Genomic DNA, 9,326 nt, shown 5'->3' on the forward strand with positions numbered 1-9,326 from the left:
TCTCAAATACATTTCTCAGACAAGTATTTATATTTTGTATTTTGATAAATTTTTTGACCCAGTATTTGTATTTTGTATCAAAATACTTTTCAATGTCTTTTCGCCCATCTCTGCGTGTTGCAATGTGTTGTGAGCTTGTAGATCTGCCGTTTCCACCGAATGTTCACCTCTTTTCGCAAAATGTTTGCCTACGATCCCTATTCCCTACACACAGAAAAAAAAAGGTTCTTTGGTTCTTTAAAATGGTTCTTTAAAACCCTATATGGTTCTTTGAAGAACCATCACCTGCTAAAGAACCATTTTATATAGCAAATGGTTCTTTAGATTCTTAAATGGTTCTTTAAAACGCTATATGGTTCTTTGAAGAACCATCACCTAATAGAGAACCATTTTATAGAGCAAATGGTTCTCCAGATTCCTCATATGGTTCTCAAGATTTAAAAGGTTCAAGGAAGGGGGAATTATTTTCCAAACCATTTTATATTACAAATAGTTCTTCATATTCCTCATATGGTTCTATGGGATTTGAAAGGTTCTTATTGGTAGGGGATTTTGCAACTGTAAATTATAACCTGTATAAAACAATTACAAATTATTATTTTAGTAGACGCTCTTATTTCAGAGTTATTCACAAAAAGCAAGGGTAATACATCAAATGCATTACATGGAGATTGTAGTTTTAGGATAGGTAACCCGAGAGTCTATTGTCAGTCTAATCTTATTATATAATATGGGGGGAAACAAGCCTTATCTCTGATGTCAAATTCAGCCTTAACCACCCTGCTGAAAAAAACAGCACAAACCAGCTTATGAAGGTTGCTGGTTTTAGCTGGTATGAGCTGGTCTTGGCTGGTCTTAAGCTGGTTTAGATGGCATACCAGGCTGGACAAGCTGGTCAGGCTGGTCAGGCTGGTTTGCCAGTGTAGTTGGTTAGCTGGTCACTAAGCTGGATTCTGCTGGTCTTTGCTGGTCAGCCAGCTGGCTGGCTGGACTGACCAGCAAAGCCAAGCTGGTAGCTGGTCTTTGCTGGTCAAATGGGTGGACAGACCAGCAAAGACCAGCTTAGCAGCTGGTAAAGTTTGGTTAGATCAGTGGTTCTCAACATGTGGATCGGGACTCCCAGGGGGGTCCCCACGTGATTTGGGGGTGGTCCCCAGATGACAGTGAAGTGACAATTTAAGGACCTTTAAGACCTGTTTAGTACCAAAAAAAAAACACCATTACTGCATCAAAAGCTATATCAACAAACTATACTATAAAAACATTGAAAATAGCAGATCTACAAGCTCACAACACCTTCCTTGCGAGGCGTTGTGAGCTTGAAGAGCTGCTATTTTAGATAGAGTCAAACTAAACGTAAATGCATCAACTCCTACATTCCAAGTGCTTATCAGGGTGGGGGGTCCCCAGCTCAAATATGATTATATAAAAATCTAAAATATATAATATAATATAATATTATATATAATATTTAAAAAAAAATATTCCATCAATTAATTAAAAAAAAACAGCAGATCTACAAGAGTTGTGAGCTTGCAGATCTGCTATTTTAACTAGTTTGGATCCCGGGGAGACATCTTACCTGCCATTAGACTGTGAAAATCTTCACAGTCTAATGGCAGGTAAGATGTCTCCCCGGGTCTAATTGCCCCCCCCCCCCCAGTATATACAGTATATTTTACATTACATCTTGTTGCATTCGACGCGTTGTGAGCTTTGTGATCTGTTTTTACAGAGAAGTGGGCCCTTTATGGGCCCTGAGTAGTGTTGCCATATCTGCTTATTATAAGCGACTTTGGGCTTGTTTTTCTGTAAAGTTGCTCGTAAATATTAGTGAAATATTTCACTTATTCTTTTTGAAAATAGCAGATCTACAAGCTCACAATGCGTTGCAAATGCGACGCACTGTGAGCTTGTAGATAAAGCTCTATAAACCTATGTAGGTGTCGCTTCTTTTGGGCTTAATTGTTTTCACAGACCTGGCTGCTTATTTCTCTCACAAAATCTGGCAACAATGTCTCAGCTGGCTCGCGACCCTTGAACTCTATTCTCCCGACCGCTCGCGACGCGCGGGGAGAATGAATGCTGTCTCGAGTCAAGCTGCCTGCTCTCACTTCATAGAAAGTTAAATCAATTGCATTGCTTTAGATTCATAAAAAATAATTATAAACCGGCTTCAGAGAAGATAAAAGAAAGAAGAAGAAGCGGCGGACATTTTAGGTGAGTGTTGACACACAGAAATACTGTTTATGTAGGCTTTTTAGCCTACTTACTGACTGTATTTATAAGTGCGTAGGCTGCTGTGTTCTAAGTCAATCACAAGTCATGACCCAACATTGTTTAGTTATATAATGTGTCTTGATAAAGGGATTATGACAATAATTACAAGAAATTACAGTGGGAATATACAATATAATTTTTAATATAGGCCACTATCTGTACTGCTTGCCTGTGTGCTGCTCAAAACTAAATTCAAAATCTGGCGTGTGTGTGTGTGTGTGTGTGTGTGTGTGTGTGTGTGTGTGTGTGTGTGTGGCTTTCAGTGATGAAGCTACAGAGTGTTTTAATATCCTGTGAACTCTGAACATTAATGATTCGCTTGTCTGTCTGTCTGTCTCTGTGTCTGTGTCTGTGTCTGTGTGTGTGTGTGTGTGTGTGTGTGTGTGTGTGTGTGTGTGTGTGTGTGTGTGTGTGTGTGTGTGTGTTATTATTACACATTTCTTTGGCTGCAGTGGCCAAAACGAATGGTTTGCAGGCAGCCCTACTAAAACAGAAAAAGGAACCCAAGAAGAGAGAACCATTATGTGTTATGCCCCCCCCCCCCTCCCCTCCCACAAAGAAAAGAAAACAGTTTGAAGGTAAAGTGATATTGTTTTGTGTAATATTAAAGTAATCATTGCTTCAAACTGTTCAGTAACAGGGGTCTCCCAGACTCTTCACCTCTTTAGTAAGCCGAAAATGCATTTCCAGGAATACCAAATTTAATCAGAACTCTGGATACAGGATAAATAAGTGCAATTGGAAGTGATGACACAAAGAAGTGGGCATGCAACATTGGAACAGGAACACTTAACATTGAAGCTAATGAATAGGTACTCTCTCCTGAAATTGGCAACCCATCTGAAACTGAATTGTCTACTTATTAAAGAGATTGAGAGACCCCTGCTTATTAAGACCGGGAACGCATCTGTGTCATTCTTTTTTTTCTTTGGCCATTCAAAAACTTGGCCATTTCTTTGGCCATTCAAAAACAGCAGATCTACAAGCTCATAGCGCGGCACTCGGTGTCACGCTATGAGCTTGTAGATTGCTATTTTTGAAAATCTTTGAATATATATTTTTTAAAGCGAACATTTGTACCTCAAATCTTTTTCCTTTTATTTTCAAAAAACTTTTAGGATTTAGAGAACATTTTTAGAATCGGCCTCAGGTCTTAATGGGTTAAAGCTGCACTATGTGACTTTCCTCTTCTCCCCCGGATTTGAACCCGGTTTCCTGAGCAAGTGCTTTTACCATTGAGCTAATAGAGCGTGCCAACGACTCGTCACCATGGGGCGCGTGGCATAGTAGCTGCAGACATACTTGAGGGGGGCAATGTTAAGTCAACCTGTTTTATACCCCTCAAAGATGTCCGCCGCTACCAAATGACACTTGTTGACGCCCCCTTCAGGATTTTTGGCACGCTCTATAGAGCCTGCCTGCTTGCTCAGGTGATACATTGAACCTTGACCATCAGATCAAAATTCATGTCAGATCCTGTGTCTAGGTGAGACATGACCTTTGACACTAAATGTCTCAATAGAAGAGCAGGCGAGACGAAATGCAACCACCCCAATTGTATAAGTTATATAGTATTATTTGTATTAACATACTCTAACATACAGATTGTATAAGTTATTGTATTAATATACTCTACGATACAGATTGCATAAAATTACATTTTATTCCACTTTAACTTTATAACAAAAAATATCTTGTTTTATCCAAAATATATCACTTGCACTACCTTTAGACTCTGACTCGTCTGAATATGGTGGAGATGCTGTTGTACCCCAAGCTATCCACGACGAAATGTCAAGTACAGTCGTACCCAGAAGAAGGCCAAAGAGTTGGAGCTGGACCTACAGCACCTTAAAACTAAGTAAGCAATGACTAATTTTAACGAAACAGTTGCATGAGGTTGCTCTTCTCAAGTATATATCTATATGTTGGTTAATTGTTCTCACGTTCTTTTTTACTTAGATCTTGACCACAAATGTTAAAAAAAACATTATATAGAAAGCATGTTATATGGAGTGGACAGATGCTAGGTTCATTATTAAACTGTTATCCTACTAACGCATACATCAATTCATTTGTTTTTTCTTTTTTTTCTCCGTACCCTGTTCATGCTTTAAGATGCAACAAATTAGAGATTGCAAAACAGAAACTGGAGGAAGGGCCCCAATATAGCTCTGCAGCAAAGCCTGACATCCCTGCTGCAGATAAGCAAACCAGTGACAGCATAGGTGTGTTTAGACAGTCATACTGTTCTACGGAAAATGGTGACAATGTGTACAATATAAGTACTGTGATACTGCCAAAAGGAGCTTAAATGTGATTCTCTACATTTTCAGTTGCAACTTCCTCCATTTCCTCTTCCCCCCGAGTCAGACGATTTGGCATCGACACCTGGGATGTTTGACACCAACGGTGACAAGGTATTGAAGAAACATACTGTGTAGGACAGTGGTTCATAAAAGTGGGGTCCCCAGGGGGTTCCACAGTGTCCCCAGCTAAATAAGAAACAGTTAAGCACAAAAGCACTATTTCAAAAATAGGCAACGGGTCATGATGCATCGTGAGCTTGTAGATCAGCTAGGTTTTGCTATTTCTGAACTATTTTTGAACAGTTTTGCCTATAGATACACACGGAGATAGACGGGAACGCCCATTCGATTTTGGCTCGGGGGAAAACACAACGATCTGCCTCATAGAGTTACATCATACACGATCGTTTGGATAACTTTCAGAGCTATTTTATGGACGATAGAAACATTGTCAGCCAAGAAAAAATCCATCAGAAGGACAGCTGGAACACAACTTGACTGACTTATTTTTAAGATATATGTGACTAAAAAGACCAAACATTGACAATCTATGAGCTCACAGCGCGTCGGAACGCGACGCGTTGTAACTGTGAGCTAGATTGGCAATGTTTGGTTTATGTTCCCCCCAGAATACGTAAACTGGGGTTCATGTGGTTTATCACTGATCAGATTATCCTTATATTTTATTGCATTAGTCAAGTTTCAGCACAAGCACCACCGAGACCGGAGATGTTTCCCTCTTTACATCTCCGTCTGAATACTAAAACACTCGCCCCAAAACACAGTCGCCCCGGGGCAAACCCGCCGGTATTCACCTGGTATTCCTAAACATAACCTCAGTAAAACTATGTCTAACCCTGAACTTATTTCAAACCGTAATACAGATGCAAGAATACAAGAACCGCTGGTCGGTGGAAATGGGGGCGAGCGTGTTTTGGGGCGAGTTTTCTGGTTACCACCCGTCTCCCTCCGTGTTGCCAAACATGTTTACATATGCACAGTGTTTAATCGCCTGGTAGAGACACTATTACAAGATATGATCAATTAAACTTACCATTATATCGAAACCCAACAGCCATTAAGTCATCAATAATGTTTATAGTGAATTTGAAGTACAATTTAGAGACTGTTTTGTGAACGGCACGTACCGACACCATTATCATTTGGCGACATGCATCATTTGATATCATGCAGGATTTACACACTGCTTTAGCTCCGTGTTCATTGCCAGATTAACAATTGTGTTTTCTGTAGGTTTTTAAACGAGGATAGGTTAGGGTTTGGCTTGTTTTGTGTGTAAATCGCTGCATGTTGCGTTTCCAAACTGTAATGGCGTCGATGTCTCCTGTACTAGGAATTCACTAAAACGTGTTCTATAAACATCATTGATGAATGAATGACTTTTGCTTTTTGATATTATGATACGTTTAATTGATCATATCTATAGAAAATGTAATAGTGTCTCTTACCAGGCGATTAAATCAGATAACCTCGGGCCATTGTGTTGTGTTGGATCCTCTGTCCAGTCAGATCAACATTCCAATCGGACTCTTGTTTAATTTGCTAATGTAACGTTCCTTGTCGAGTGGCAACAAGGTTCTGTGCCTGTGATCTGGCAAGCCATGACGCCTGCTTTTTAAATTGGTATACTTTTACAGCATGTGAGTTTGAAAACCCCACATCCCTCTGTCTATACCAGATGGGGGGAAATTTGTGTTTTCCCCCGAGCGCGCCTCCGCCTCCGTAGGTACGGCCCACTGATGATGACACTACGCCGTGTGGATGTATGGCATGCACAAAATAGGGATGCCAGGCACAAAGGGTTATTTCACTACTGTTTTACCAGCTAGTATGTAATCCAATGACATTGTACTGTATAATAATTACTTTAACTCTCCCCACCTACAGTATAGACAGTTGTAGAATTCTGTACTAAATTTAATCCAACAATTAACATCTTCTCTATTGGAGGTCCATGGCACCAACTCTTTTCCAAATAGGGTCCACATTTGGGGGTCCTTGACATGAAAATGTAATTTCTTTACAGTAGACTGTTTGAAGTGTGCCTGCTTTTGTCCAAAATGAAAGTCTGGGAAATTTCATGGTAAAATGTGTTTTCATTTCTAAAACATGTCTTGTTTTCTTCTGTTTCAGGTCCACATTGGCTCTGGTGTGTGGCTCCAAAAGGAGATCTGGAAGATGGTGGCAGCAAACACCAAGGACTCCCTGTTCATGAATGAGCTTGCTGTTGCCATTTGGGGGACAAGAACCCTGAAGACCATGAGCCTTACAGACAAAGAATGCCCCCACTAGCCCCCCAAAAGTTTCTAAAGATTTAAATCTAAATGTGTTAAGTTCATGTTTAATGTTCAAATATGGAGATATGTGGGCTTATTTACTAATAAATTCAAATGATAAAATCTTGTGTCCATCTTTTCCAGTAAATCTAATATATTTTAATGTGTAATGAAACATTTATTATCCAAAGAACCTTTTTTTTCTGAAGAACCATTATAAAACGGTTCTTTATTGAACCAATTGGATCCTCAAAGAACCACTTTAGAAAAGGTTCTTCAGAGAACCATTTTTTTACATGGTTCTTTGAGGAACCAGAAACGGTTCCTCAAAGAACCATTTTTTGATGGTTCTTTAATGCACCTTTAATGGTTCCTTATTGAACCATTCGAATAAATGGTTCTTTAAAGAACCTTAGTGTAAAAGGTTCTTTCTGGAACCAAATATGGTTCTTCTATGGAATCACTCTGAAGAACCATTTTTGGTTCCAGATCGAACCGTTATTTTTCTGTGTGTATGATGCTAGGGTTCATGTCGTTAAACTCTTAATGTTTATACAGACTTTGACCTGCTGTCTGAAAGCTACTTTCATTCATCCCAACTGATAGGTATGATTTTGTACCATTTTCTTATGGTTCTAAAGTGTACCATTTTCCATTTGTATGTGTTAATATGGTTAAAAGTGTCAGTGCCTCTCTGGCAGCCTGCAACAGTGTTTTGGTCTTCTGGTATGTCAACAATATTAGATAGCAGGTTAACCTCGATACCCCAACCTTGGTTGCCCAGGAAACTGAGCCATTCAAGTCATAACTTACGGCTGACGTGATGACGAAAGGCGCAACACTACGTTATGTGTATAATTACTCTGTATCTCTGTTTTAACGTCAGAAGAATATATCTGGAACCATGCATGTCCAACGCTTGTAAGATCTCTTCTCTCGAATAAACCCAAATACTATTATAACACGTTTCCTTCCTCCGTTTATTGATGTAATTAATTCTTATCTGACCGATAGATATGGACCGGTATTTAGCTATCAATTGGTCATCTTCGAGCCGGACTTCAGACCTCTGGGTGCCAGCGGTCAAAGCCTCGTGGGCATAATGGATATCTTTTTAAAGTGATATCTCAAACTACTTCAAAATAACTTATCTCAGGCCACTTTTCGGTTTTGCGCCAGCTCTGAACCAGTCCTCCATTTCCGGTCAGTATACTAGGGGTTTATTCCATTAAATAGGTACATCTGGACAATTGGTAAATGTTAAACATAATACTCTATTCTAGACACTGTTTGTCTGAGTCTTGATATCCCTCTGAAATGTATTTACCAAATTCCAAAGTGATTAAAATAACTTAAGCATAACCTGTCAAAGGTTTTAAAAATATGTCTATTTCTATTCATGAAACTATCCACTTGCTTTGAATTACATGTCCAAGTATTGCAATTAATAGATGTTATGAGACCAATGCACTCGAAGTGTTTTGAACTGTGGAACTCTCTATCTCCCGTCCGCCCGCCCGTCCGTGTTATTTCTAAACAGTGAGAGTAAATCAGCTCATTATTCCTTTAGCCTGACTTTGCGTTGTTTCTTTTATTCCTTATTGTAAGCATACTATCCTTGTTTATCTTAGTCTATGTTGTTAGTTAGCTTCTGAACTGTCCACCCGTCTGCCTGTCTGTTTGTTTCGACTCGCTCTTTATCGGTGCACTAAAATCCTCATGTTTAACTCCTGAGAGTGTAGACAACACTAACTTCTAAGTGTCATGTATCCATTATTTGTCCATTATTAACTCAGTATATTAAATAACCAAATGAACCCTAGATGTCGAACTAGAGAAAATCTTTCAAGGATGATAAGGTGACGCATGCCGAAGCAAGCGGAAGCCTTTTAAGTAATGTACACGTCATCCTCCTATCCAACCTAATGTGTGCCAATTGTGGTTAGTATAGGGTTAAGCCGCTCTCCTGTTGTCTAGCACAGTGGTTCTCAAACTTTTTCATGTCAAGGACCCCCAAATTGACACTTATTAGCCCGCGGACCCCCATTTGAAAAGATATGCCATGGACCCATAAGAGAAGATTTTTACGGCTCTATAGCAGTGATTCTCAACCATTTTAATTTCAAGGACCCCCAGTTTGACATGCATTAGGCTACGGACCCCCATTTAATGGCATTTCTATCTCTGGTACCCCAATTAATATTGTAAAATCAATGTTAATCTTGCTCTGAGAGTGTACAAATGGAACCCATTTGTACACTCTCAGAGTTACAGACCCATAAGGGTCCATTTGGTTCCTGTCCATCATTTAGCTGGGTACCCCCTGGAACCCCCTCAAGTACCCCTGGGGGTCCCCGGACCCCACTTTGAGAACCAACGGTCTAGCAAACCCATCAGTGATGGAAGAAGTACTCACATGTTGTAAATTAAGTAAAGGTAC

At 39.7% G+C, this 9,326-nt stretch overlaps 1 long non-coding RNA gene across 1 annotated transcript; it reads left to right on the forward strand.

Annotated features, from left to right (window-relative positions):
• Nucleotides 1-2,063: 2,063 nt before the first annotated feature.
• LOC311035528 lies at nt 2,064-7,029 on the forward strand. The gene is made up of 6 exons (XR_014599731.1): nt 2,064-2,220; nt 2,733-2,858; nt 4,013-4,141; nt 4,399-4,508; nt 4,617-4,700; nt 6,744-7,029. It is a non-coding gene; the product is annotated as an uncharacterized lncRNA (long non-coding RNA).
• The last annotated feature ends 2,297 nt before the right edge of the window (nt 7,030-9,326 follow it).

Source organism: Gymnoscopelus microlampas, assembly GCF_963454915.1.
Source record: "Gymnoscopelus microlampas genome assembly, chromosome: 19".
In the NCBI taxonomy this organism is placed as follows: domain Eukaryota; kingdom Metazoa; phylum Chordata; class Actinopteri; order Myctophiformes; family Myctophidae; genus Gymnoscopelus; species Gymnoscopelus microlampas.